The sequence below is a fragment of the Felis catus genome, chromosome B1 (assembly GCF_018350175.1).
Source record: "Felis catus isolate Fca126 chromosome B1, F.catus_Fca126_mat1.0, whole genome shotgun sequence".
NCBI lineage: Eukaryota > Metazoa > Chordata > Mammalia > Carnivora > Felidae > Felis > Felis catus.
The window spans coordinates 38,857,924-38,881,621 of record NC_058371.1 but is presented as its reverse complement, the minus strand read 5'-3'; the positions used below and the strand labels follow the sequence as shown (position 1 = coordinate 38,881,621).

The window sequence follows — 23,698 nt, the reverse complement described above, 5'->3', positions numbered from 1 at the left end:
TATCATTTTTCATTCTTGATTCCCTTCTTCCTACCTTTGTGTGGTTTGTATGTCAGTTGATTGTCTGTTATGTTGATTGGTTCTGTTTGGGGGAAAAAACTATTAAATACAGCATAATCTAAAATAAGCTTAGGTAAAGATATATTTATGTTAAGATATTTACATATTTCAATTTAATTTTATTTATATAGAACAGTATTTCTCTATTTCAAAGAACTTGATAGGCTTAGAGCAAAGACAAAATTTAATTTATTTATTATTTTTTATTTTTTTATGAAATTTATTGTCAAATTTGTTTCAATACAACACCCAGTGCTCATCCCAACAGGTGCCCTCCTCAGTGCCCATCACCCACTTCCCCCTCTCCCCCATCTCCCATCAATACTCAAGTTTGTTCTCAGTATTTAAGAGTCTCTTATGGTTTGCCTCTTTCCCTCTCTGTCTCTTTCCCCCCCCTTACCTCCCCCCGGTCTTCTGTTGAGTTTCTCAGAGTCCACATATGAGTGAAAACATATGGTATCTGTCTTTCTCTGTCTGACTTATTTCACTTAGCAAAACACCTTCCAGTTCCATCCATGTTGCTACAAATGGCCAGATTTCATTCTTTCTCATCACCAAGTAGTATTCCATTGTATATATAAACCACATCTTCTTTATCCATTTGTCAGTTGATGGACATTTAGGCTCTTTCCATAATATGGCTATTGTTGAAAGTGCTGCTATAAACATTGGGGTACAAATGCCCCTCTGCGTCAGCACTCTGTATCCCTTGGGTAAATTCCTAGCAGTGCTATTGCTGGGTCATAGGGTAGATTTATTTTTAATTTTTTTGAGGAACCTCCACACTGTTTTCCAGAGTGGCTGCACCAGTTTGCATTCCCACCGACAGTGCAAGAGGGTTCCTGTTTCTCCACATCCTTGCCAGCATCTATAGTCTCCTGATTTGTTCATTTTAGCCACTCTGACTGGTGTGAGGTGGTATCTGAGTGTGGTTTTGATTTGTATTTCCCTGGTGAGGAATGATGTTGAGCATCTTTTCATGTGCCAGTTGACCATCTGGATGTGTTCTTTAGAAAAGTGTCCATTCATGTCTTCTGCCCATTTCTTCACTGGATTATTTGTTTTTCGGGTGTGGAGTTTGGTGATGTCTTTATATATTTTGGATACTATCCCTTTGTCTGATATGCCATTTGCAAATATCTTTTACCATTCCGTTGGTTGCCTTTTAGTTTTGTTGATTGTTTCCTTTGCAGTGCAGAAGGTTTTTATCGTGACGAGGTCCCAATAGTTCATTTTTGCTTTTACTTCCCTGGCCTTTGGAGACGTGTCAAGTAAGAAATTGCTGTGGCTGAGGTCAGAGAGGTTTTTTCCTGCTTTCTCCTCTAGGGTTTTGATGGTTTCCTGTCTCACATTCAGGTCCTTTATCCATTTTGAGTTTATTTTTGTGTATGGTGTAAGAAAGTGGTCTAGTTTCATTCTTCTGCATGTTGCTGTCCAATTCTCCCAGCACCATTTGTTAAAGAGACTGTCTTTTTTCCATTGGATACTCTTTCCTGCTTTGTCAAAGATTAGTTGGCCATACATTTGTGGGTCCAATTCTGGAGTCTCTATTATATTCCATTGGTCTATGTGTCTGTTTTTGTGTCAATACCATGCTGTCTTGATGATTACAGCTTTGTAGTAGAGGCTAAAGTCTGGGATTGTGATGCCTCCTGCTTTGGTTTTCTTCTTCAATATTACTTTTAAAAGCCAAAATTTTAGAAGCACTATTGAAATAAATATATCTGTGATTATGTAGTCAGTGAGAAAAATGTTTTAATTTATAATATTATCTATCAAGAAGGTTCACAGGGGAGTTAAAGGATAATGGTAATTTCTTGGCATATTTGTATCATGAATCTGAATATATGACAAATATTTTAAAAATTTTATTTTGTTTCTATATAGTAAAAACAACTTAAAAATAAACCACTGTTGGTAGGATTCTCTTATGGTCATTTAATGTATTATTTCTAAAACATTCCATTTAGCTTTCATGGAAATAATTCTTATATACCCATATGTAATTGTTTTACATAATATTTAATTGAATTACACAATTTCAGTAGCAAGTGTAACCAGCATAAGTCTGTTTGGGAGCAAACACAGTTGATTCTTCGTAACCATCTTCTCAAAGGTAGGAGGAGAATTTGATGAGCTTGCCACAATCTGTGATTACTAGCTGTGAGCACCAAGTAATAATGGGCATCAGCTAGGATGTTTTATAGGGTGAAGTTCATCCTGGAGTTGGCTAATTGCAGATTGGTTAAGAGCTTCTGCTGTGTACATGACTTCCTAGACATAACTTCAGAAACAAGCAAACATATATAAGAATAAATATTATAAGGTAGAGAAATTAAGACACTATTTTTTTAAAAGTCAATTTGGGTTTTATTTGCCTTCTGTATGAAGTCACTTCATTCCTGCTTAATTTATTTGTGCATCTAAATGTTTTTTGAAATTATTTTGCTTTCCTTTTAACTTGGAAGATAATTTCTTTTAAAATGTGGTTTGTGAAAAGATGACCTACCCATGTCTATCTATTGAGTGAATACATTACTAAAGTATAAAAAAATCCTAAATTCTTTGTCTTATATTTAAGTTCAGAGGGTTACTGGAAACAGGTTGTACCCAGATTTTATATATTATTAAAACATTAAGTGCTTTGTACTTTGTGTCATAATTTCTCTATCTTTTTTAGAAGTCACAGCCCATTATACTGGCCTGGCGACTTCACCTGCTTCAGGGAGGTGCACTTATTGAGACTATCTTTTCACTGTGCTCTGGGGAAGCATGATCTAGGATCTTGAGAAATCCTAGCACCTTTGGAGTGTTTTAGAGTATCTCTCAGTTTAGAGAACTATTATTTTTACAATTAGTCAGTTTTTTTGGGCATCTGGGTCACTCAGTCAATTAAGTGTCCAATTCTTGGTTTTGCCTCAGGTCCTGATCTCACGGTTTGTGAGATTGAGCCTTGCATCAGGCTCTGTGTTGATAGTGCGGAGCCTGCGTGGGATTCTCTCTCTCCCTCTTTCTCTGCTTCTTTTCTTCTCATGTATTTTCTCTTTCTCAACAAAAAAACAAAAAACAAACAAAAACAAACCTTAAAATAAAAACCAATTACTCAAGGTTTTTATAAGGTTAACTTAATTATCAAATTGGAGCAGCTTTGTTTTTCCACAATATCTGAATGTGTATATACATAATGGTGCTGTATTAAAATCTAACCCTTTGCAAAGGTTGTAAAGTATGCTATCATAGATCGTATACAGGTCAGTATCAGTGTCATCTTTCATTCACTCATATATTTATTAAACAAATATTTATTGAGTGCTTCCTATGCACCAGGCATTATTTTAGATACTGGGGATACAGTGATCAACAGAATACATAAAAAATTCTTACTTTTTTTGCATTTCTTTTTTAATTTTTAAAATTTTAATTTTTTATTTTATGTTTAGAGAGAGAGAGTGTGTGCATGTGCATAAATTGGGGAAGGGCAGAGTGAGAGGGAAAGAGAGAATCTTAAGCAGGCTCCACGCCCAGTGCAGAGCCTGACCCAGTACAGGAACCCAAGCCTGAGGTCAATACCTGAGCTGAAATCAAGAGTTAGATGCTTAACTGACTGAACCACCCAGTCATCCCCAAAATTCTTACTTCTGCAGGGTGTGACAGACTGTGTGCATGTGTGTGAATTACTATGAGGAAAACTAAAACAGAGGAAGGAGAAGAGGAATGAGGGGGAGTTGCAACTATAAATAGAGTCATCAAGGATGGCTTCACGCAGGTGACTTGTTATAAAGGGCGTGAGGAAGGTAAAAGAGTCTTGGGGAAAGAGTACTTCAGAAAGAGTGGACAGCAAGTGCTAAGTCCTGAGGCTGAGGCATGCTTCCCGCCATCCAGGAACTATCAGACCAATGTGACTAGAGTAGAGTGAGCAAGAAGGAGAACAGACACTAGTTCCTGTGAGGCCTCTGGTCTTGTAGGCTATTGCAAGGGCTTGGTCTTGTACTTAGAGTGTGCAAAGAAGCCAGGGAGAGTTTCAGATAAAGATGTGACATGATCTGGCTTATGTTTTAAGAGGACATGTTGCTACTCATGCTCTCATGAGACTAAACTTAGTGAGGAAGGGCAGAAATAAGGATACCAATTAGGAGGCTATTGTGATAACCTAAATGAAGGATGGTAACTAGAGTGGTTATGTTTTGAAGGTGGAGTGGAAAAGATGTCTTGAGTGACAGAATGTGAGATGTGAGTGAGAGAAGGCAGTGGTGAATTGCAGGGTTATTTATTGACTTGTGCAGCTTGAAGGCTAGAGTTGTATTAAGTATAGGGAAACACTCATTTGGGGGGAAAGATCAGGAGTGCAGTTTTGGAGAGCCCAGCTGGCAGTTGGATATACTACTCTGGGTTTCAGGGCAGAGGTTCTGGACTGGAGGTAGACACTTGGGAGTTGTCAGAGTATAGAGACTGGATGAAATCCGCAAGTGAGTGTAGATAGAGAAGGAATGAGGTTCAGGACCCTGGGCTACACTGAGGTTGTGAGATGAGATGGAACCAGTAAAGGAGAATGAGAAAAAGCAGCTAATGAGGAGAGTGTGGTGTCTCATGAGCCAAGTGAAGAACCTGTGTGAAGGGCAGCGAATCAGATACTTCCAAGATGAGGGTCCAGAATTGACTGAGGAAGTTAGCAATGGGGATGTCACTGGTGAGTTTGACAATAGCAATTTTACTGGAGTCATAGGGACCAAAAATTGGTGAGGATTCAAGAGAGACCAGGAATAGAGAAATGGAAACATAAAATGTGGACAAATATGTTAAGGATTTTTGCTGCAAAGGGAAGGTGAGAAATATAGCTGAATGGAAAAGTGAGGTCAAGAGAGGTTTTAAAATGGGGAAAATAGCAGTATGTTTGCTGGTATAGGAAAGAGGAAAAAAAAGGAATGAGCTTTCATGTAGTAGCATAATTCTCATCCAGAAGAATGTTGGTTTTGTTTGAAATCATTTAGTTTACTATTGTAAACACTAATTCTTGTTAATGCAGTTTGTATTTTCAACATAAAAAGTTCTTTCTTGTCATATCCATCAAACATCAAATTTTCTTTTCTGAGCCCTTAAATAAATGATGTCTTGATACGGATAGTTTCTGTTCATCTTATTTGGCCTAATGTAGTCCTTAGTTCTGCACTTAGGTTATCACAATAGCCTCCTAATTGGTATCCTTATTTCTGCCCTTCCTCACTAAGTTTAGTCTCATGAGAGCATGAGTAGCAACATGTCCTCTTAAAACATAAGCCAGATCATGTCACATCTTTATCTGAAACTCTCCCTGGCTTCTTTGCACACTCTAAGTCCTTAGTTCTACATGGGCCTGAGGTACACTCAATTCACACTTTCTTCAGTAGCTGATGACTTATTATATTTTTAAAGACTTTATGTTTTAAGAGCAATTTTAAGTTCACAGCATAATTGAGAAGAAGGTACAGAGATTTCCCATTTATCCCCTGCCCCTGCCATTCATAGCACCCCCTATTATCAACATTGCCCATTGAGGGGGACATTTGTTTTAATTGATGAACCCACACTGACACATGATAATCATCCAAAGTCCATACTTACAGTAGGTGTTCATTCTTGGTTTTCTGCATTCTGTGGGTTGAGACAAATGTATAATAATATGTATCCTTCATTATCATAATAGACAGAATATTTTCACTGCCCTAAAAAGCCCTCTGTAACCTGCCTATTCATCCTTCCCCACTGTTACAGCTCCTGGCAACTGATCTTTTTATTGTCTCTATAGTTTTGCATTTTCCAGAATGTCATACAATTAGAATCATGAAGCGTGTAGCCTTTTCACTTAGTAATATGACTTAAGCTTCCTCCATGTTTTTTCATGGCTTGATAACTTACTTCTTTTTAGTGCTGAATAATATCCCACTGTCTAGATATACCATAATTTATCTGTTCACCTACCGAAGGATGTCTTGTTTACTTGCAAGTTTTGGCAATTATGAATAAAGCAGATGAAAACATTTGTATGTAGGCTTTTGTGTGGATATAATTCCTTTGGGTAAATACCAAGGAGCATGATTGCTCGTTCTTATGTTAAGAGTATGTTTAGTTTTGTAAGAAAATGCCAAATTGTCCTCCCAAGTGGCTGTACCATTTTGCATTCCCACCAGCAATGAATGAGAGTTCAGAGATACTACTTCTGAGCTTATTTTTTTTTCCCCTTAGGTTTTGCTTCTGTTGTCTTACTACTTTCTCTTACTTCAGTATTGAATCCTCTCTAGCAGGAACTTTTTGACTCTCAGAACATACTGCATTTCAGTATCTTCTGCCTTCCAACCTTTGCATTTTTATTGATCTCTGCATAAAGGCTACTGGCTTCTAGGTATTTGTTTAGTAATTAGGTAGCTGAAGAGACTCTAGGCACATTTCATTTGCATGAATGGCCCGATTTTTGGGTCTTATTTAAATCCCAAGGCACCACATACTGATAAAAACTTCTCAGATGGCTCTGGAATTGAATAGGTACTTATCAAAGATAATTTTTTTGTTTCTTTGGTTGAGGAAGAGTTTGAAGTTAATTATATATAAACTCTGAAAATCACTTAAGTTTCGCATTTAGTTTCTGCTATAATTTAGATCATATATCTTGTCCTGATTTTAATTTTCATGAGGCCTATTTTTTAAGATCAGCTATATCAGTGCTGTCTAATGGAAATATAATGCAAGTTTTATATATAATTTTAAATTAAAAATTTTTCTGGTAACTGCCTTAAGCAAGTAAAAAGAAACAAGTGAAATTAATTTAAATAATGTGTTTTTACTTAACATATCATCTAAAATATTGTCATTTCAATATGTAATTGTTACAAAAATTATTGAGATGATTTATATCCTTTTTTAATCCTCAGTCTTAGAAATTTGTTGTGTATTTTATATTCATAGCATATCTGACATAACTAACTATATAACTTTAACAATAATGTGTTGATATTCACAAAGAGTAATGAAATAAAGAGACAAAACTGCACTTATTCTACCTCCAACTACTCTGCCTATAGATCTGCACTGTCTAATGTGGCAGTCACTTAGGGCCATTTGACGCCTGAAATATGTCAGATATGCTATGAATACAAAATACACAGCAAATTTCTAAGACTGAGGATGAAAAAAAGAATACAAATTATTTCAGTAATTTTTATGACAATTACATATTGAAATGACAGTATTTTAGATGATATGTTAACTATTGGTTAATTAATGTAGGATGGATTTTTTTACATTAATTTAAAAATCTACCCTAAAAACAAATAGGTGATTGTATGGAAAACAGATAATCATAAATATGCAGAAAAACCACTAAGGTGTGATTGATTTTAGCAGTGGCTAGCAGTGGCTAGCATAAATTAAAAATGGCTGACACGATAATAAGTTTTAGCAAAATTATTTAAAATAATTTGCTTCAGATAACTTCTGAGTAAGTAGTTATAACAGCAACATTATTAAGAGTTTTCAAAGATGAGAAGCACTGTCCCAAACATACTCACATCCATTTTCATTTGATCCCACAACGACCGCCCCCCCCTGCCCCCCGCCACCAATAAGGTAGATAGGTACCATCATGACTCATGTTTTTACAGATGGGGAACCTAAGGCCAGAGAGGTTTAGTAATTTGCTCCAGGTTACACAGTGGGTAAATTGAGAATTCAGGATTTGAACTATAGACAGTCTGATTCTAGAGCTTACTTTCTTAAAGTCTGAACCTAAGGGGAAAAAAATAAGGTGAGAAGTAGTACCTCTGAACTCTCATTCATTGCTGGTGGGAATGCAAAATGGTACAGCCACATGGGAGGACAATTTGAATTATATGATTGAGGAGTAAAGAGTAGAGATTACTTGCTTTGTGAAATGAATATGTTCTAGAAATTTGAGCACAAATTAACTCTAAATAAATCACATTCTGTTTGCCATTAATTTGTCTTAATTTGAGGGTTGCTTTATCTTGATTTCTGACTGATCTTCAGTTAAAACGGAGCCTTAACACTTTATTATTCTGTCATCATCAGTTGATATTCATCAACTCTGACTTGGGGGAAAAACAGCTAATAATATGTAAGGTAAACCTTTAGTGTAAGAGAGAACTAGAGTTTGCAGCTTGATTGGGGAGAAAAGGTTCTAATACTGATGAAATATTAAAACTTATTAAGAGAAATCCAGTAACAGCAGCAACAACCATTTATTGAGTGATTACTATATGCTAAGCATTGTGCTAATAAGACTTTGCACGTATTATCTTAATCATTAAAATGATGCTGTAATGAATGTTTTTCTCTTCCTCAGTAAGTTACATAAGTGCCAAAAGCAGTACCACTGCAGTTCGAAACAATTAGATTCTGTGAGAATTACTGTATTTGATTCTGGGGATCATATTTTAAGACAGACACTAACAATGAAAAGGCAGTTAGGTAGCTGAGTGGTAGGTGAGTGATCAGAAAATAATGTGATGTTTAGGAGAGGTTGTAGAAACTGTAATCTTTAACCTAAGGAAAGAAGACTTAGTGGATAGTTTTCTTTAAGTATTTGGGACAATGAATGTGATCTGAAGAGAAACATGACTATGGGAAAGGAATACACGTTTCTGTCTTTCTGCAAAGAATACAGAAGAGAAATGAACAAAATAACAGATTTTTATTTCTGAATAAGAAAGAACTTTCTCAAGGAATGGCTTGACAACTAAACCAACTTTCTGTTCAGATGTGTTTGGATACAGACTAGGTCCTTACCTGGATATTTTGAATTGAATGCTTATATTTGGAAAATTTGGACTATAGGAATTGACCATTGGATGAGTTGTCCAGTTCTTCAAATGAAAGACCCTTCAAAGTTCTTTCCATTCTTGGGAGTTTGTGATTTTGTCATCAATTATGTTCTAAAATCAGATACTTTTGTACTATAAATAATTATCTCGGTGTGTATATTAAATTGGAGATTGTGATTTAATAAGAATGTCAGAGCTAAGAAGGATGAAATCTTGTAGTCTCACCTCATTTTGCAAATGGGGAAACAGAGAAAGTTAGAGAAAATAAAGCTCTAGTTGGACAAATAGGTATTGACTTCAGTTCCAATGCTTTTTTTTTGGTTACCATTACTAATGTATAGGTAGACTAAATCACAGCACATTTTTAAAGGTCCCTTTTAATCTTATCCAGAGCTAACAGAATGAAGCAACTGTCAGTTCATTTTTTTAATTAAAATAATTTTAAAAAATGTTTATTTATCTTGGGGGGCGGGGAGAGCACGTGTGCACGAGCGGGGGAGGGGAAGAGAGAGAGAGGGAGACACAGAATCTGAAGCAGGCTCCAGGCTCCGAGCTGTCAGCCCAGAGACTGATGTGGGGCCTGAACTTGGGAACAGCGAGTTCATGATCTGAGCTGAAGTCAGACGCTTAACTGACTGAGCCCCCAGGTGCTCCTAGTTCATTTTGTTCTAAGCAGGACACACTTGAGTCCATTTTGTTGTTGTTATCTCATCCGAACTTGGAGCTCAGTGATTTTCCTAAAAACAAATTTCTGTTCATGGTGTTTTATTTCCTTGAAGATATATGTATGTTCACACTGAATGCAGAAGAAAGGTACAGTGGCTCTGAGAATGTGTTGTTCATTCAACAAATATTTATTGAAGGTCTCTTGTGTGCTTTTCCAAGCACAACTGTACTGTCTTAGGCTTTTACTCTGAGATGGGAAACATCAAATTGTTTTCAGTAGAGAATGAGATTTGCTTTCTTCTTTTTCTCCTCCTCCTCCTCCTGCTGCTGCTGTTAAGGTATGCTGAAATATAAAAGGATTCTCCAGGAATTTCAGCCAGGTGTAGTCTGCCTTGATTTAGTGAGACACACCTTTTGGCTGGTAGGCACAAGATTGGAATAACTAAAGTTCCAGGTTTATATAAGCTATATATAAGTTCACATCAAGTTATGTAAGTAAGTTCGTAAGAAAACAAGTATAAACCTCTTGAAAATATTCTACCATATACCAGCTTGATAAACATAACTTCGTAGTGGGATTTGACAGACCTGGGTTTGAATCCCACCTCTCAATGGTGATTTTATTTTGAAATGTACTAATTCACTGAGCTTCCTCATTGGTGAGGAAGTTTCCTCAGTTTCCTCATTGGTGACATGGGGGTAAAATCTTTTTCATGGAACTTTTTGATGATTAAATGATTAAAATGAGTCCGTGCATGTGAAATGCTTAGCTCAGTGCCTGGCACATTGTAAACATTCAATAAAAGGATGTAACTATTACAGTGATAATTTACTTAAGGGAATTTTAAGAATGGGTAAGTTATTTTAAAGATTTGGGGTGCTACCTCAGAGCCTTAATTTATTTTTAGTTTAGATGATGTCTTAAATACCTTTGTCTAAAAGTTCTGACATTGACACAGTGCTTAAAATAATACCTCTTTCTTAACACTGTTTTGCATGCATATGAATTAATTCTTTCATATGTCATTAGCTGTTTTTGTGGTGTCACAGTGTGGCAAATTCTAGAACTTTCCTCCACATTCTACAGACCTTCTTATCAGTTTTGTATCAATTCTGGAGGTTTGGCTATTGATTAAAGCAGGCAGGGAAGGTCCTCTCTGAATAGGTCATAGTTGACCTCTAGCCAGAGGACACCCAAGGGACTTGTTCATTTTGAAGGTTTCTTGGGCTATAGGGGTGTGTGTGTGTGTGTGTGTGTGTGTGTGTGTGTGTACTCTGTTATCCAGAATCTTTGTCCTCCCAGAGAGTAAACATAGCACCTTATGATTTTGTGGACAAGTTCACCTCTGTAATGTTTTTTGTTGCCCTTATTGTTACGCTTGGAAATTCAGTCTGGCTTTTAGTTTGATATTGTATCTATGGCACTATCTGGTAAAAGCATAACAATGTTGACTTGCCAGTCTCTAAGTGATACTAGGAGAAAGTTACGTGTAAAACCTGTCTTTATGGTGCCCTCCTTTCCTTGGACTATGGCTGTCAGCTGCTTCTAGCCCAGTTCTAGGTCTTCTTTTCCTGGCGCTTTCTTGAGGTATCACATAGCTGAGTTGATAAATTCATCTGGATTAATGGGAGAGGGTTAGAGGACATTTAAACTGCTTTTGGAGGCACTATTTTGCTTTCCTTTCTCATCAGTTATTTGAAAGTACTTTTGCAAAACTGAGACCACTGTATTAATGTAACATTTCAGCATTATATTCAGTGGAGCCGTTAGTGAATAATCATGAGAATTCTAGATCATGGGAAAGGTAGGTTCATGGCAGGTCTCTGGTGAAGATATGGGCATGTACAGCCTTAAAAAAAATTTTTTTTTAATGTTTACTTATTTTGAGAGAGAGAGAGAGAGAGGGAGGGAGGGAGAGGCCCAGGTAGGGACAGAGAGAGAGGGAGACACAGAATCTCAAGCAGGCTCCAGGCTCTGAGGTGTCAGCATGGAGCCGACACTGGGCTCAAACTCATGGATTGAGAGATCATGACCTGAGCCGAAGTTGGACACTTCACCAACTGAGCCACCCAGGTGCACCTAGCCTTTCTTTGTGTACTTAACATTCAATGTCACGTTAGTTTTAGCAAATATGTTTAAAAAAATTTTTTTTAATGTTTATTTTTGAGAGAGACAGACCCCGAGTGTGAGTGGGGGAGGGGCAGAGAGAGAGAGAGGGAGACACAGAATCTGAAGCAGGCTCTAGGCTCTGAGCTGAGAGCACAGAGCCCCATGCAGGGCTCGAGTTCACGAACTGCGAGATCATGACCTGAGCCGAAGTCGGACACTTAACCACTGAACCACCCAGGTGTCCTTTAGCAAATATGTTTTTTAAATGGCACCTGCTATTTAATCTTAGGGGTTTTCTGTAACTCATTTAACCAGTTCCCTGTTATTGAATACTTAGGTGTTTCTAGTTTTTTATTGTGATGACATAATACTATATATATATATGCTTTACATATAAAAGCTTTTATATGAACTTTGTGTCTATGTCTGTGTTTCTGCTTATTTCCATACAATATTTTCCTTTAAGAGGAATTTGAGAGTCAAAGCTGTGAATTCTTTATGGCCCCACCAAAAATCCATATTCCTTTCTGGAAAGGTGGCACCATTGACATTTTACCTACCATCATATAGAGTCAGACAAAAACGTGTAGTTTTTAGGTGATACAGGTTAGGGCTGGCTTCATTTTAGCTATTATCCTAACTTTACACCTTTAAAAAAGAGGTGGTGGTATCACAGAGCTAAAATGTTTAGATCTAGATCTAGAAAAGATCTAGTCCTACTTTGATACTTTTATCCATGAGGAAACTGAGAACTCCAACAGTAAATTCATTTATTCAAGATCACATGGCTGGTAATTGGCTAAGCCAGGATTAGAGACTTGACTCCTTTTTGTCCTGTATCTTTTCTTCTTCAGCTTGAACCTGATATACCAGAGAGATTTGTCTCTAGGACTGAACTAGAGGGGAGTGGGACCAGCCTTTATTTATTTATTTATTCATTCATTCATTCATTCGTTCGTTCGTGATGCATGCATGCGTGCCACAGCATAGTGTCTGTTTAGTATATAGTACCCTTACCTATCATCTGGCCCCCTGGCATGCTTGTTGCCCATGTTTCCAGCGAAGTTCCTAGGCTTAGTTTTGATAGGCTTAGCTTGAGTTATGTGTCTATTTCTGTAGCCAAAGGGAAAGGAGTACCTTGGCTAGGTCTGAGTCACATGGTCACATGCATGGCCCTAGGTAGGCCCTAGGTGGTAACTGAAATGGGGCTGGCCAGAAGAAACATATGCCATATAGAGGAATAGCAAGCACAGAGGCCAGGGGTGGGCTAAAGCTTAGCATATGAAGAATGGAAAGAAGTGAGTAAGGAGATATTAAGATGGGGAGATATGGAATGGAGGGAAGCAGCTTAAAAGGTAGGCAGAAGCCAGATAGTGCAGTAGGGTGCTTGGATTTTATCCTATGGATATGGGAAGTCGTGAAATGGATTTAAGCAGTTTGGCATTAAAAATTTTTTTTATGTTTATTTATTTTTGAGAGAGAGAGACAGAGACAGAGAGTGAATGGGATAGGGGCAGAGACAGAGGGAGACCCAGAATCTGAAACAGGCTCCAGGCTCTGAGCTGTCAGCACAAAACCCTACGCGGGGCTTGAACCCACGAACCATGAGATAATGACCTGAGCTGATGTTGGATGCTTAACCAACTGTGTCACCCAGGCACCCCAGCAGTTTAGCATTTTAAAAAGATCACTCTTCATTCCATTCTCACACTGTAGGAGGGAAGCAGGGAGACCACTCAGGAAGCTCTTTTAGGTGAGAAAGGAAGCTTTTTTGGATGGGAGTAGTGGCAGTTGTGATACGCACAAATAAGCCACATTCTGTGTAGATGAGTAGAACCTGATTACTGATGGGCAAAGAGAAAGGGAATGAAATAGATTTCTGGCTTGATTAATACAATGGATGGAATTGCCATTATTGAGATTTAGCACTCTTGTTGATATTGTTCTGTGTTACTCAGTTCCTTCCACCTAGACTTCTTGAGAATAGGATTAGACATCATCTCTTCATCATTTATTCTAGCACAGTGTTAAGGCATATGATAGACCCTTGGTTTGGCAGGGTGGGAGGAGGCTTAAAGTGACAACAGCAAATCCTGCTTGTTAGGATATACGTTGTTGATTTTTAAATTTGTTTAAAATACAAATTATGTGGGAAGAAACTGCATCAGCTGCATTTTATGGAAAATGTAATCAGACCTCAGTTAAAGAAATCTGCCCTAATTTATTGACAGCTGTAACATTTTCTAATCGGTGGTATTCTCGTTAAATCATCTACCTTATTCTTGTTTTCCTGGGTAATTTTTTTTTCTTTTTTTTCCTAGAATGAGTGTTTTTTTCTTTGGCGTTCTAACATAGTAAAAGTAAAACAAAACCCTAGATAGCTAGCCACATTGTCTTTGGGTGGTCCCTGCACCTTTGATACTGCTTTGTCTCTGTTCCTTTTTTTTTTTCTCTTTTATCAAAAACCTCATTCTGAAGTGCCTGTGAAAAAGAGGCCCAGATCAGAAGAAATCAGTTGAGTGGCCCAGCACAGCTTCCTGAGGTTATAGGGCAAACTAAACCTCTTCCCATAATGTGCTTCTAACAGGTAAGCACAGTGGCTAGCGGGTCTCAGGAGATGCTTACCAATGCTGGTTACTCATCCTTAACCAGTGCTTTGGTTTCTCTTAGTCATGGCTGTTGTTCTTTCTGGCATGGTTTTTGTTTTCTCCCAAGAGAAACTTTAAAACAGGAGGAATTGAATAGAGGCAGTTTGAAAAGAGATGAATACAGAACACAAGCTACCGTTAGCTGGTGTCCTCACTGTGCTGGCCACTGCTGACGTAGAATACTGAAACAGCCCTAATGGTTTGCTTGGCCCAAGTTTGCAGTTGGTTTTGAAGCCTCCAGGCCAAATGGCAGGCTCCAGTCCAGCAAGCATATACCTTCCTTACTCACCTTCTGGGGCAAAAAACGTGCTTTTTGTTCTGTTATTCTCCATTTGCTACAGATCTTTAAAGTGATGATTAAGAGAATTTCAGAAACCAAAATTATTTTCCCTAGTCTAATTTGTATATTTCTGAAGGATTAGAAATTTAAGTTCTGTTCCTTAAAAATTTCTAAGGAAAAAATGTACCAAAACTTTAGGGTCTCTTCCACAGTCTCAAATCAATCCTTGTTTCTGTAAGTGGTGGTGTCACTAAATGTTCTTAAGGAAAAATTGTTGAAGGAGGTAGAGCTGTGGAGGGGCTCAGCATATGGAGGTTGGGTGAACATTTTGAGTTAGGTAATTAGGCAATTACAACCATGTGGAACAGAAGCGATGATTAGACTAATTAGTTAAGGCATTTTGTAAGTGCCACTTTGACCCAAGGGTAATGGCCTAGAAATGCTGCCTTTCCTGATTCATTTGATTGACGAAAAGCAGGTTTTACACGTGGGATTTACTTATTTTTAAAATTAGGGATTTGCCTGGTTTTCATCTGTTTTCAGTTTTATGTCTCTGATAACAGGCAGGTGTATCTGATTTAGGAGTTTTGGGCCAGGACTTTACTGCTTTTGTTTGCATCTCCTTAAAAGCACTGTTGTAGTGGAGCAGATTGAACAGGGTACCTTTAGTCAAGCAAGTCTTTGCAAACAACCAGAGTGTTCTATTTGGTCACTATGCAAGTAACTTTCTAGTGACAAGTCTCTTTCTGATCATTTTTGTACACCTAACTTGTTCATGTATACATTTATTTATCTACCATTCCTTGGTGTTTGTTGTGTGCCAGATACTATTAGATGCAAAAGATACAAAGATATGTAGCAGTTAAAGATTGTTTTGTTCAGTGTTTACCCCAGTTGCCCCAAATGCTTGGCATTGTAGATTTGTATGTTCAGATTTACCTCATGCAATTGTAGCTGATTTTGCAAAGCAGATTTAAAAACAAACAAACCAATTTCTGTATTCTGAATCCCATTTCTTTTCTTGTAATTTTAAAATTTAAGCTACATCTCTTCAAAATATTTGCTTTTTAAAAAATATCAGAAATGCTGTTTATTAATATGGTATTAGGTGTAATTTACCATGTACTTTTACACATGCTATGTTGTTGGATCCTGCCATCAACTCTGAGGTAGGCAGTCAAGCATTACTATCCCTGCGGTAGCACCCTCATACTGGGCCCATTGTGTGGTGTTCAAAAAAGTTAGCTGATTTCCCTCAGGTGTTCACAGCCAATACACAACAGAGACAGAACATTACCTCATTTTCTCCTGGCTTATTTTAGTCTTCTCTTACATGCTCTCTTAATGGCTGAAGTAGGTCCACTGGGTTTAAAGAATCTTTTAGGGGCATTCAGCAATAAGTAAAGTATGTTTAATTCTTCAAAAACAGCATTAGTAACATATATACCAATCAGATAAATGAAATAGAGCACTATTAAAACATGCTTGTGAGATCTTTTTCAAACAGTGAACATTTTGTGTTGATTTGACATTCACCTTACCTTAGGTAAGAGCTGGTAGGCTTTATGAAAATCTGTAGTGAGGTGAAGAGCCAGACAGACCTCTTTGAATCTTTTGAGAGTATTTTATAGTATATAATGGAGTAATAATACCAACCTTGCAGGAGTGTTCTGAGGATTAAATGAGAAAATCCATGTAAGCAAGGTGCCACTTAGTCATGAAATACTCTATACCTGGTAGCAAAATCAAAGTAAAACAGAAACAAGTAAAAACCTAAACACCAAAGGGGAAAATAAAGCTATTTTTAGGTGCCTTTGATTATTTTATAATTGAAATTCTAATTCTCATTTTTATCTATTTATTAATGTGGTTTTTCCAAGAACCTTTACTGGTAATGTAGAGGTGCTCCATCTCTATGTATGTGAAAGTATCAGAAAAAAATTTTTTTTTTCTGAGAGAGAGAGAGAGTGCATGAGTGAGCATGAACAGAGGGGGGAGAGAGAGAGAGAGAGAGAGAGAGAGAATATCAATCCTAAGCAGGCTCCATGTTCCACGTGGAGCCCAACATGGGACTCGATCCCAGAACCCTAGGATCGTGACCTGAGCCAAAATCAAGAGTCTGTTAGTCAACCAACCGAGCCACCCAGGTGCCCCCCAGATAATTCTTTTTAAAATAAAACCTTCCCAGTTCAGTGTGACCTTTCACAGTCAGTCAGAGTTAATGAACCTCTTTATCAATTGAGGATTTTAAAGACTTGTTGCTCTGCTACCCAGCATCTTGTGGCCTAGGAATTTGAGACACAATGGGAATCTTAGTCTTTAAATAGAATTTTGGGTAATAAAATGAGGTGGATTATCAATAGAAAAGCTTGATTAAATGATTGTAACATAATATTATTAGCTCAGTCACAAGATATCCATTAAAATCAAACTAATTAGGAAATATTTGATTGGTTTCTAGGAAAAAATAGAAAAGGTTATAGAGTGACTTGCCACCCAAAATCAGGAACAGAGAATTAGAACTGATTTGGAGACATTTCATGGTACTAAAATACATCATTCTAATACTTAAATATTTAGAGAGAAAAGAAATCCCCCCCCCCAAAAAACTGTTTAAAATATTTTATCTATTGTATGGGATAATAATGAATATTGATTACATTATTTCGATAATATTTTTGGATAGTGCAGAAATTTTGAAAACTCAATATCTTCTATAGCTACAATTAAGCAATTATAATAAAACTTATACATTTATTACATTTAAAACATTGAAACATGTTCCTTAAAAAGGTCAGATGGTTCCTTTAGACCATTTTTTTATGGAATTTTTAAAAAATGTTATTATTCCCTTTTATATATTTTAAATGCATGTACTTAATGTTCAACTTTTTTTTGATGATTCATGTTGATTGTTTTCTAGTATTCAATTACAGTGATATTGTCTTTATGGGTTATAAATCTGTATCTTAAAGGCATTACAGGAAATTATTTTAATGTATGGTAACCAGGTTTTAAAAAAGGGCCTAATAACAGTTATTGTTTTTAATGTTTATTTATTTATTTTGAGAGAGATAGAGACAGCACAAGCAGGGGAGTGGCAGAGAAAGAGGAAGAGAGAGAATCCAAAGCAGGCGCCATGCTTTCTGCACAGAGTCCAACGTGGGGCTCGATATCAGGAACTGTGAAATATGACCTGAGCTGAAACCAAGAGTTGGATGCTTAACCAACTGAGCCACCCAGATGCCCCCTAATAACAGTGTTAGTTAAATTTTGCTATTTAACAACTAGATTTTCAGCCCCTATTGTAAATGTACACACAGAATCCTAAGAAAAAATGCTCTAAGTACTTTTCAAATATTAGCTAATTTATTCCTTACAACAACCTAATGAGGTTGTTTTATGATTGTCCTCATTTTTTAAAGTCACAGGGCAGTTAAGTACCTTGTCCAATAATAAGTAGTAGCATCTAGGTTTGAATTTTTCATCTGGCACCAGAGCCTTCAGTCTTATTCACCAAGGTAGGTCTTTTTGTTCTGTAATGAGTGGACTTTGTTTATCATTTTGGGTAATTGGTGGCCTGGTTTGTTTACATCCTGATTTTTGTATGTTTTGAAACTTTGTGTTCACTCATTTGTTCATCACATGTTTATTGAACATCCATAATGCGGTGCTGAGGGTTTAGCAAGTAATCCAGGTAGGCCCTTATCTGTTGGAGTTTAGTGTTTAAAACAGTCCTTGAATGTTAGTGCTTGATGGCTAGTAGGAGGGAAGACAGATGTAGCCAAGTGAACTTACTGTGAGGTCAGAAAGAACTCCCCGAGAAGCTCAGGGCTGAGAGGTGAGCAGGGTTAAGCCAGACTGGGAAGGAGGTGTGAGGAGAAGATGGATGACATTCTAGTTAGAAGGAGCAGCCAAGTAGGCTGAGATGAGAGGCTGAGTAAGTTGTTCAGGGAACTGCATATAAATCCATTATGACTGAAGCTCAGTATTTTGAATTGAGAATAGAAGTGGTGAAGGGTGTAAATAGTGTAAAAGTGTTTTAAGATCAGACATAAGAGTAAAAGAATTGATTAACTTTATGTTTTATTGTAATTTCTGGGATAACAAAGGTATAGAAACAGAGCATACAGCTTCCATACTTGCAAGGGCACAGAGGCAAGAAAGGAGGTTAAAATAGATGGGATAACTAGCACAAAATAAGATGGTAGATGTAAACCCAAATATATTTATAATTACATTAAATGTGTATGGACTAAATTAAAGACAAAGATTGTCAGACTGATAAAAATCAACCAACCAAACAAGATGCTGCTTTTACTTTATTGATTCCCACAATATGAGAAATGACAAGTAGTGACCATGAAATAATATACCCCCATCTCGTTACCTCTCCTTGTAGTCCACAAGCTGTCACCTTCTTGGGAAGGGTACTGGACTTCCTGCTGTAAGTGCAGTGGTCGTGCTGGGAGCTGGCAGGTTAGTTGTATCTGGGTTATGAGGGACTGGCTCCTTACTGGCTTGTGAGACCTTTATGGCAGAGGTGGAGTTTTATTCACATCCCTAGTGATTCATGTAGTTTTTGACATATGGTAGTATGTATTATATATATTATATGTACATATATAACATTCATATGTTTATAAATATTTATATGTAACATACATAATGTGCATAATATATATGTATAGATATACATAAGCACCACATCTTCTTTATCCACTTATCCACTGATAGATACTTACGTTGTTAACATATCTTGGCTATTGTGAATAATACTGCAGTGAACATGGGAATGCAGATGTTTCTTCCATATACTGTTTACATTTCCTTTGGATACATACCCAGAATTAGGATTGGTGGATTTTTAACTTTTTAAGAAATCTCTATACTGTGTTCCTTAGTGGCTACAATTTACATTCCCACCAGCAGTGCACAAGTAAGTATTCTCTTTTCTCCACATCCTCACCAACACTTGTTATCTCTTGGCTTTTTGATAATTGCTGTTTATATAAGTTGTGAGGTGATATCAGAATGTGGGTTTTACTTGCATTCCTTGATGACTAGTGATGTTGAGCATCTTTTATGTATTTGTTGGCCATTGGGATATCTTCTTTGGAAACATATCTGTTTACTTCCTCTGCCCAGTTTTTAATTAGATTGTTCCTTTGCTATTGACTGGTATTTCTTTATGTTTTTTGGATATTGAGTACTAACAGGTACATGATATGCAAATAGTTTCTCTCATTTTTGTGGGTTGCCTTTTCATTTTGTTGATAGTTTTCTTTCCTTTGCAGAAGCTTTTTAGTTTGATGTAGTCACACTTGTTTATTTTTGCCTTTGTTGCCTTTGCTTTTGGTGTCAAATCCAAAAATATCAGTGCCAAGGCTGATGTCAGGGCCTGTATGTTCTTATAGGAGTTTTATGATTTCAGGTCTTACGTTTAAGTCTTTAATCCATTTTGAGTTTATTTTTTTATGTATGGTGTAAGATGGGGTCCATTTTCATAAGCAGTTCTTCTTAAAACATTTGTTTTTTAGCCCTTCAAATTTCATATGCACTGTAAGTGTTTTTCCAACATGAGCTTTATTTATTAACTTATAGAATGAATGGGGAGAAGGGCAGAGGGAGAGGGAGAGGGAGAGAGAGAGAGAGAGAGAGAGAGAGAGAGAGAGAGAAACTTAAGCAGGCTGCACGCTCAGAATGGAGCCCTATGCAGGGGTTGATCCCATGACCCTGGGACCATGACCTGAGCTTAAATCAAGAGTCAGTCACTCAACTGACTGAGCCACCCAAGTGCCCCCCAAGATAAGCATTTTTAGTGACTTTATGTTTTCCATTATATGGAGATATTGTAATTTATTTGAATCGTCAGTCTTTTGCTTTTAGTTTCTTGTTGCAGTGCTGTCAAGAACATCCACGTAATATTTTCTTGGGAAATTTCTTACAAGCATAAATGGTAGATGGAAGAGAATACATATTTTTAAGGTTTTGATTCATATTGTTATTTCTCTCTGGAAAGATCGTATGTATGTTGGCCAGCATTACATGATACAGTAGTACCTGTGTCCCCATAACTGATGATATTACTTGGCTAATATGTACTCCTCTGGTTATGAGTTAAGATTTAGATATTTTCCATATGTTTATTAGGAGGTGGTATTTTTTCTTGAATTGCCTATTCATGCATTAAGGAAGATTTTGACTTTATGTGTAATTTTTCAATTTTATCTACCAGTGGCATGAAATGCCTCCTCTTCCCATCAGAGGTGATACTAAAGTAGAAGTTAAAGATACTGGAACTGTTTAAAGCCAGGGAATGAGTATCTATTAACTTACAATGATAAGTCAGCCTTTATACCTTTATACAGTTATAAATCAGTCTTTAATCCTTCTGTTTTAATCTTACAGATAAAGAACAAAAGGCTTAGATAGGCCAAGGAACTTATCCAGGGTCCCACAGTTGTAAATGGCAGAAATAGGATATAAACCCTGTTCTGCCTGACCTTGTAGCACATGTTTCTTTCACTCTAACTATGTACCTTCCACGTCTGGGCCATACCTTGTTTAAGAAGACATATTTATATCAGGTATTAAGTTAGCTGGCTGGAATCTAAGGTACATTTTGACCAAAAAGATGAAATTTGGAGGAATATTTAGAAATATTCTAATGTGATACAGAGTACTTCAGAAACTTGGTGTTATTTTGATTTTTCTGCTAACTCTTCTAGTTAGGAACTGCAGTGTATTAGGGGAGAAGAAAATGGGTAGGGATTAGCAAAGACCTTTTCCCTAAAAGCTTTGACCTCTTCCCCTTCCCCACACTTCCAGGAGAGTGCGTACCTCTACTTGCCTTTTGTCTCCTCACTAGTGTTTTCTCTTCATACTCACCTGTTAGAATGCTGCTTTCTCTATTTCCCTAATGCCGTGGCAACAGTGCATGGCAACTGCTTTCCTTGAGGTCAGGGAGAAAGACTTCATATTTTTCTTTCTCTTCAACCTGCTGTTTGCATTTAGCACTGTGGTCTACCCTTTCATCCAGTGAAAAGCAAGGAAGCACTGAACTGTAGTCAAGACTATAGGACCTGCTGGATGGAATAGCTAGCAGGCCTGCTGTGCCCCTTTGCAGCAGTTTAAACTCAAGCCTTTTCTGACCACTGGTTCTAAAATAGTACCCATTGCATCTTCTGCCCCCAGTCCTCTACCCCTTCATTCTCTGTGCTTTTTTTTTTTAACTTGACATGTTATATATTAGAAGTTTATTTGTTCATTCAGTCTACCCCCCACTAGAATGTAGGCTTTAGGTGAGTGGGATTTTCTTTTGTTCACTGTTCTATGTGTTTCCTGGGACTAGCACATTGTAGGGGCTCCATAATTTTTTTTTAATGTTTATTTGTTTTTGAGAGAGAGAGAAAGTGAGCATGAGAGGCGGAGGGGCAGAGAGAGAAGGAGACACAGAATCCAAAGCAGGCTCCAGGCTCTGAGCTGTCAGCACAGAGCCCTATGTGGGTCTCGAACTCATGGAGTGAGAGATCATGACCTGAGCCTAAGTCAGACGCTTAACTGACTGAGCCACCCAGGTGCCCCCCCCCCATAAATATTTGTTAAATAGGCCACAGGACTTGGTGGTAGAAGCCTGATTTGCTCTCCTTGGATCTTTTACCTTTGAAGGCATCTTTGGATGGTATTTGGCCTTTCCCTGGAAATTTGGTCAACTCCAGGGGATTTTGAAGTCCATCAAGTCTTAGGGCCTGAGCCAAGTGAGAGCCCTGTCAGGAGTAGATTATAGTTATGAAAGATTTGCATGAAGAATAGCTTAGACTTTGGTTTGAATCCTGACCCCTGGTAATTTTACTCACTGTATGAGTTTGAGGAAAGCCTTCTGAGCCTGTTTCCTGATCTGTGAAGTGTGCATAATAATATCTGCCTCCTTAGTGTGCATTGAAGATGAATTCTGACAGTGTGTACGGGGGAAGAAAAATAAACAAGTGTTGGTAATATGGTTGTATTAGTTTTCTTCTGTGTGATTTTCTGTTGATAAATGGAGTTCCTCAGGTGGATTATACTTACTGTCTTACTAATTTAGACAGGCTGTTCAGTGTAATGGTTAAAAGCTGGGTAAGTGACTTTAGTGTTTGATTGCCTGAGATCTAGTCCTTTTGCCACTGTGACAGTGGGGAAGAGCAAACCCTCATTTATAAACTACAACAAATGACTATGGTAGTAGTATTTACCTCAGAGTGAATATAAAGTTTTAAGGAGATCATGTTTAGCACAAAGTTTGGTCCGTAGGAAGCACCCAATAATTTATATCCTGTAGTTTAATAATAATACTTGTAATAGCTAGTAGAGTTGATAGAAGGTTAGACTTCATCTAGTGCAACTCTAGTACTCCTGTGTTTCTAATTCTGCCTCCTGGAGTAATAAAGAATAAATGAGTATCCTTTTCAGTCACAGTCATTCATGTACTTAAGATTGGATCTTGTTGTAGACTGATTTAAATCTCTCTAGAATTCATATGTTGAAGCCCTAACCCTCCATGTCTGTAAATTCAGAGATAGAGCCTTTAGGAAGGTAATTGAAGGTAAATGAAGTCATAGGGGTGGGGCCCTAATCCTATTGCACACGTGTTCTTAAAAAGAAGAGGAAGAGAGAGAGCAGAGCTTTCTCTTTGTGAGAAACAGAGGAAAAGACCTTGAGAGGACATAGTGAGAAGGCAGCAACCTACAGGTCAGGAAGGGAGGCTTCATCAGAAACCAACCCTATGGCACCTTGATCTTGGGCTTCCAGCCTCCAAAACTGTGAGAAAGTGCTGGAGGCTGGGTCTTAAGCCATTTGGTCTGTGATATCTTGTCTGAGCAGCCTGAGCAGGTTTGAACAGATCCTTTTTCTTTTCTCATATCATCATCCCTATCTTTTTTTCTTTTTTTTCAACGTTTTTTTTTATTTATTTATTTTTGGGACAGAGAGAGACAGAGCATGAACGGGGGAGGGGCAGAGAGAGAGGGAGACACAGAATCAGAAACAGGCTCCAGGCTCCGAGCCATCAGCCCAGAGCCTGATGCGGGGCTCGAACTCACGGACCGCGAGATCGTGACCTGGCTGAAGTCGGACGCTTAACCGA

At 37.6% G+C, this 23,698-nt stretch overlaps 1 protein-coding gene and 1 long non-coding RNA gene across 21 annotated transcripts in view; one reads left to right on the top strand and one right to left on the bottom strand.

Moving 5' to 3' along the window:
- The window catches only part of PSD3 (pleckstrin and Sec7 domain containing 3), a 785,560-nt gene that overhangs the window by 214,285 nt on the left and 547,577 nt on the right, over positions 1 to 23,698 (top strand). The window lies entirely within an intron of this gene.
- On the bottom strand, positions 2,064 to 21,997 carry LOC109498820. The gene is made up of 4 exons (XR_002741683.2): positions 21,418 to 21,997; positions 16,231 to 16,307; positions 5,659 to 5,688; positions 2,064 to 2,344 (listed from the first exon to the last, which is right to left on the bottom strand). It is a non-coding gene; the product is annotated as an uncharacterized LOC109498820 (long non-coding RNA).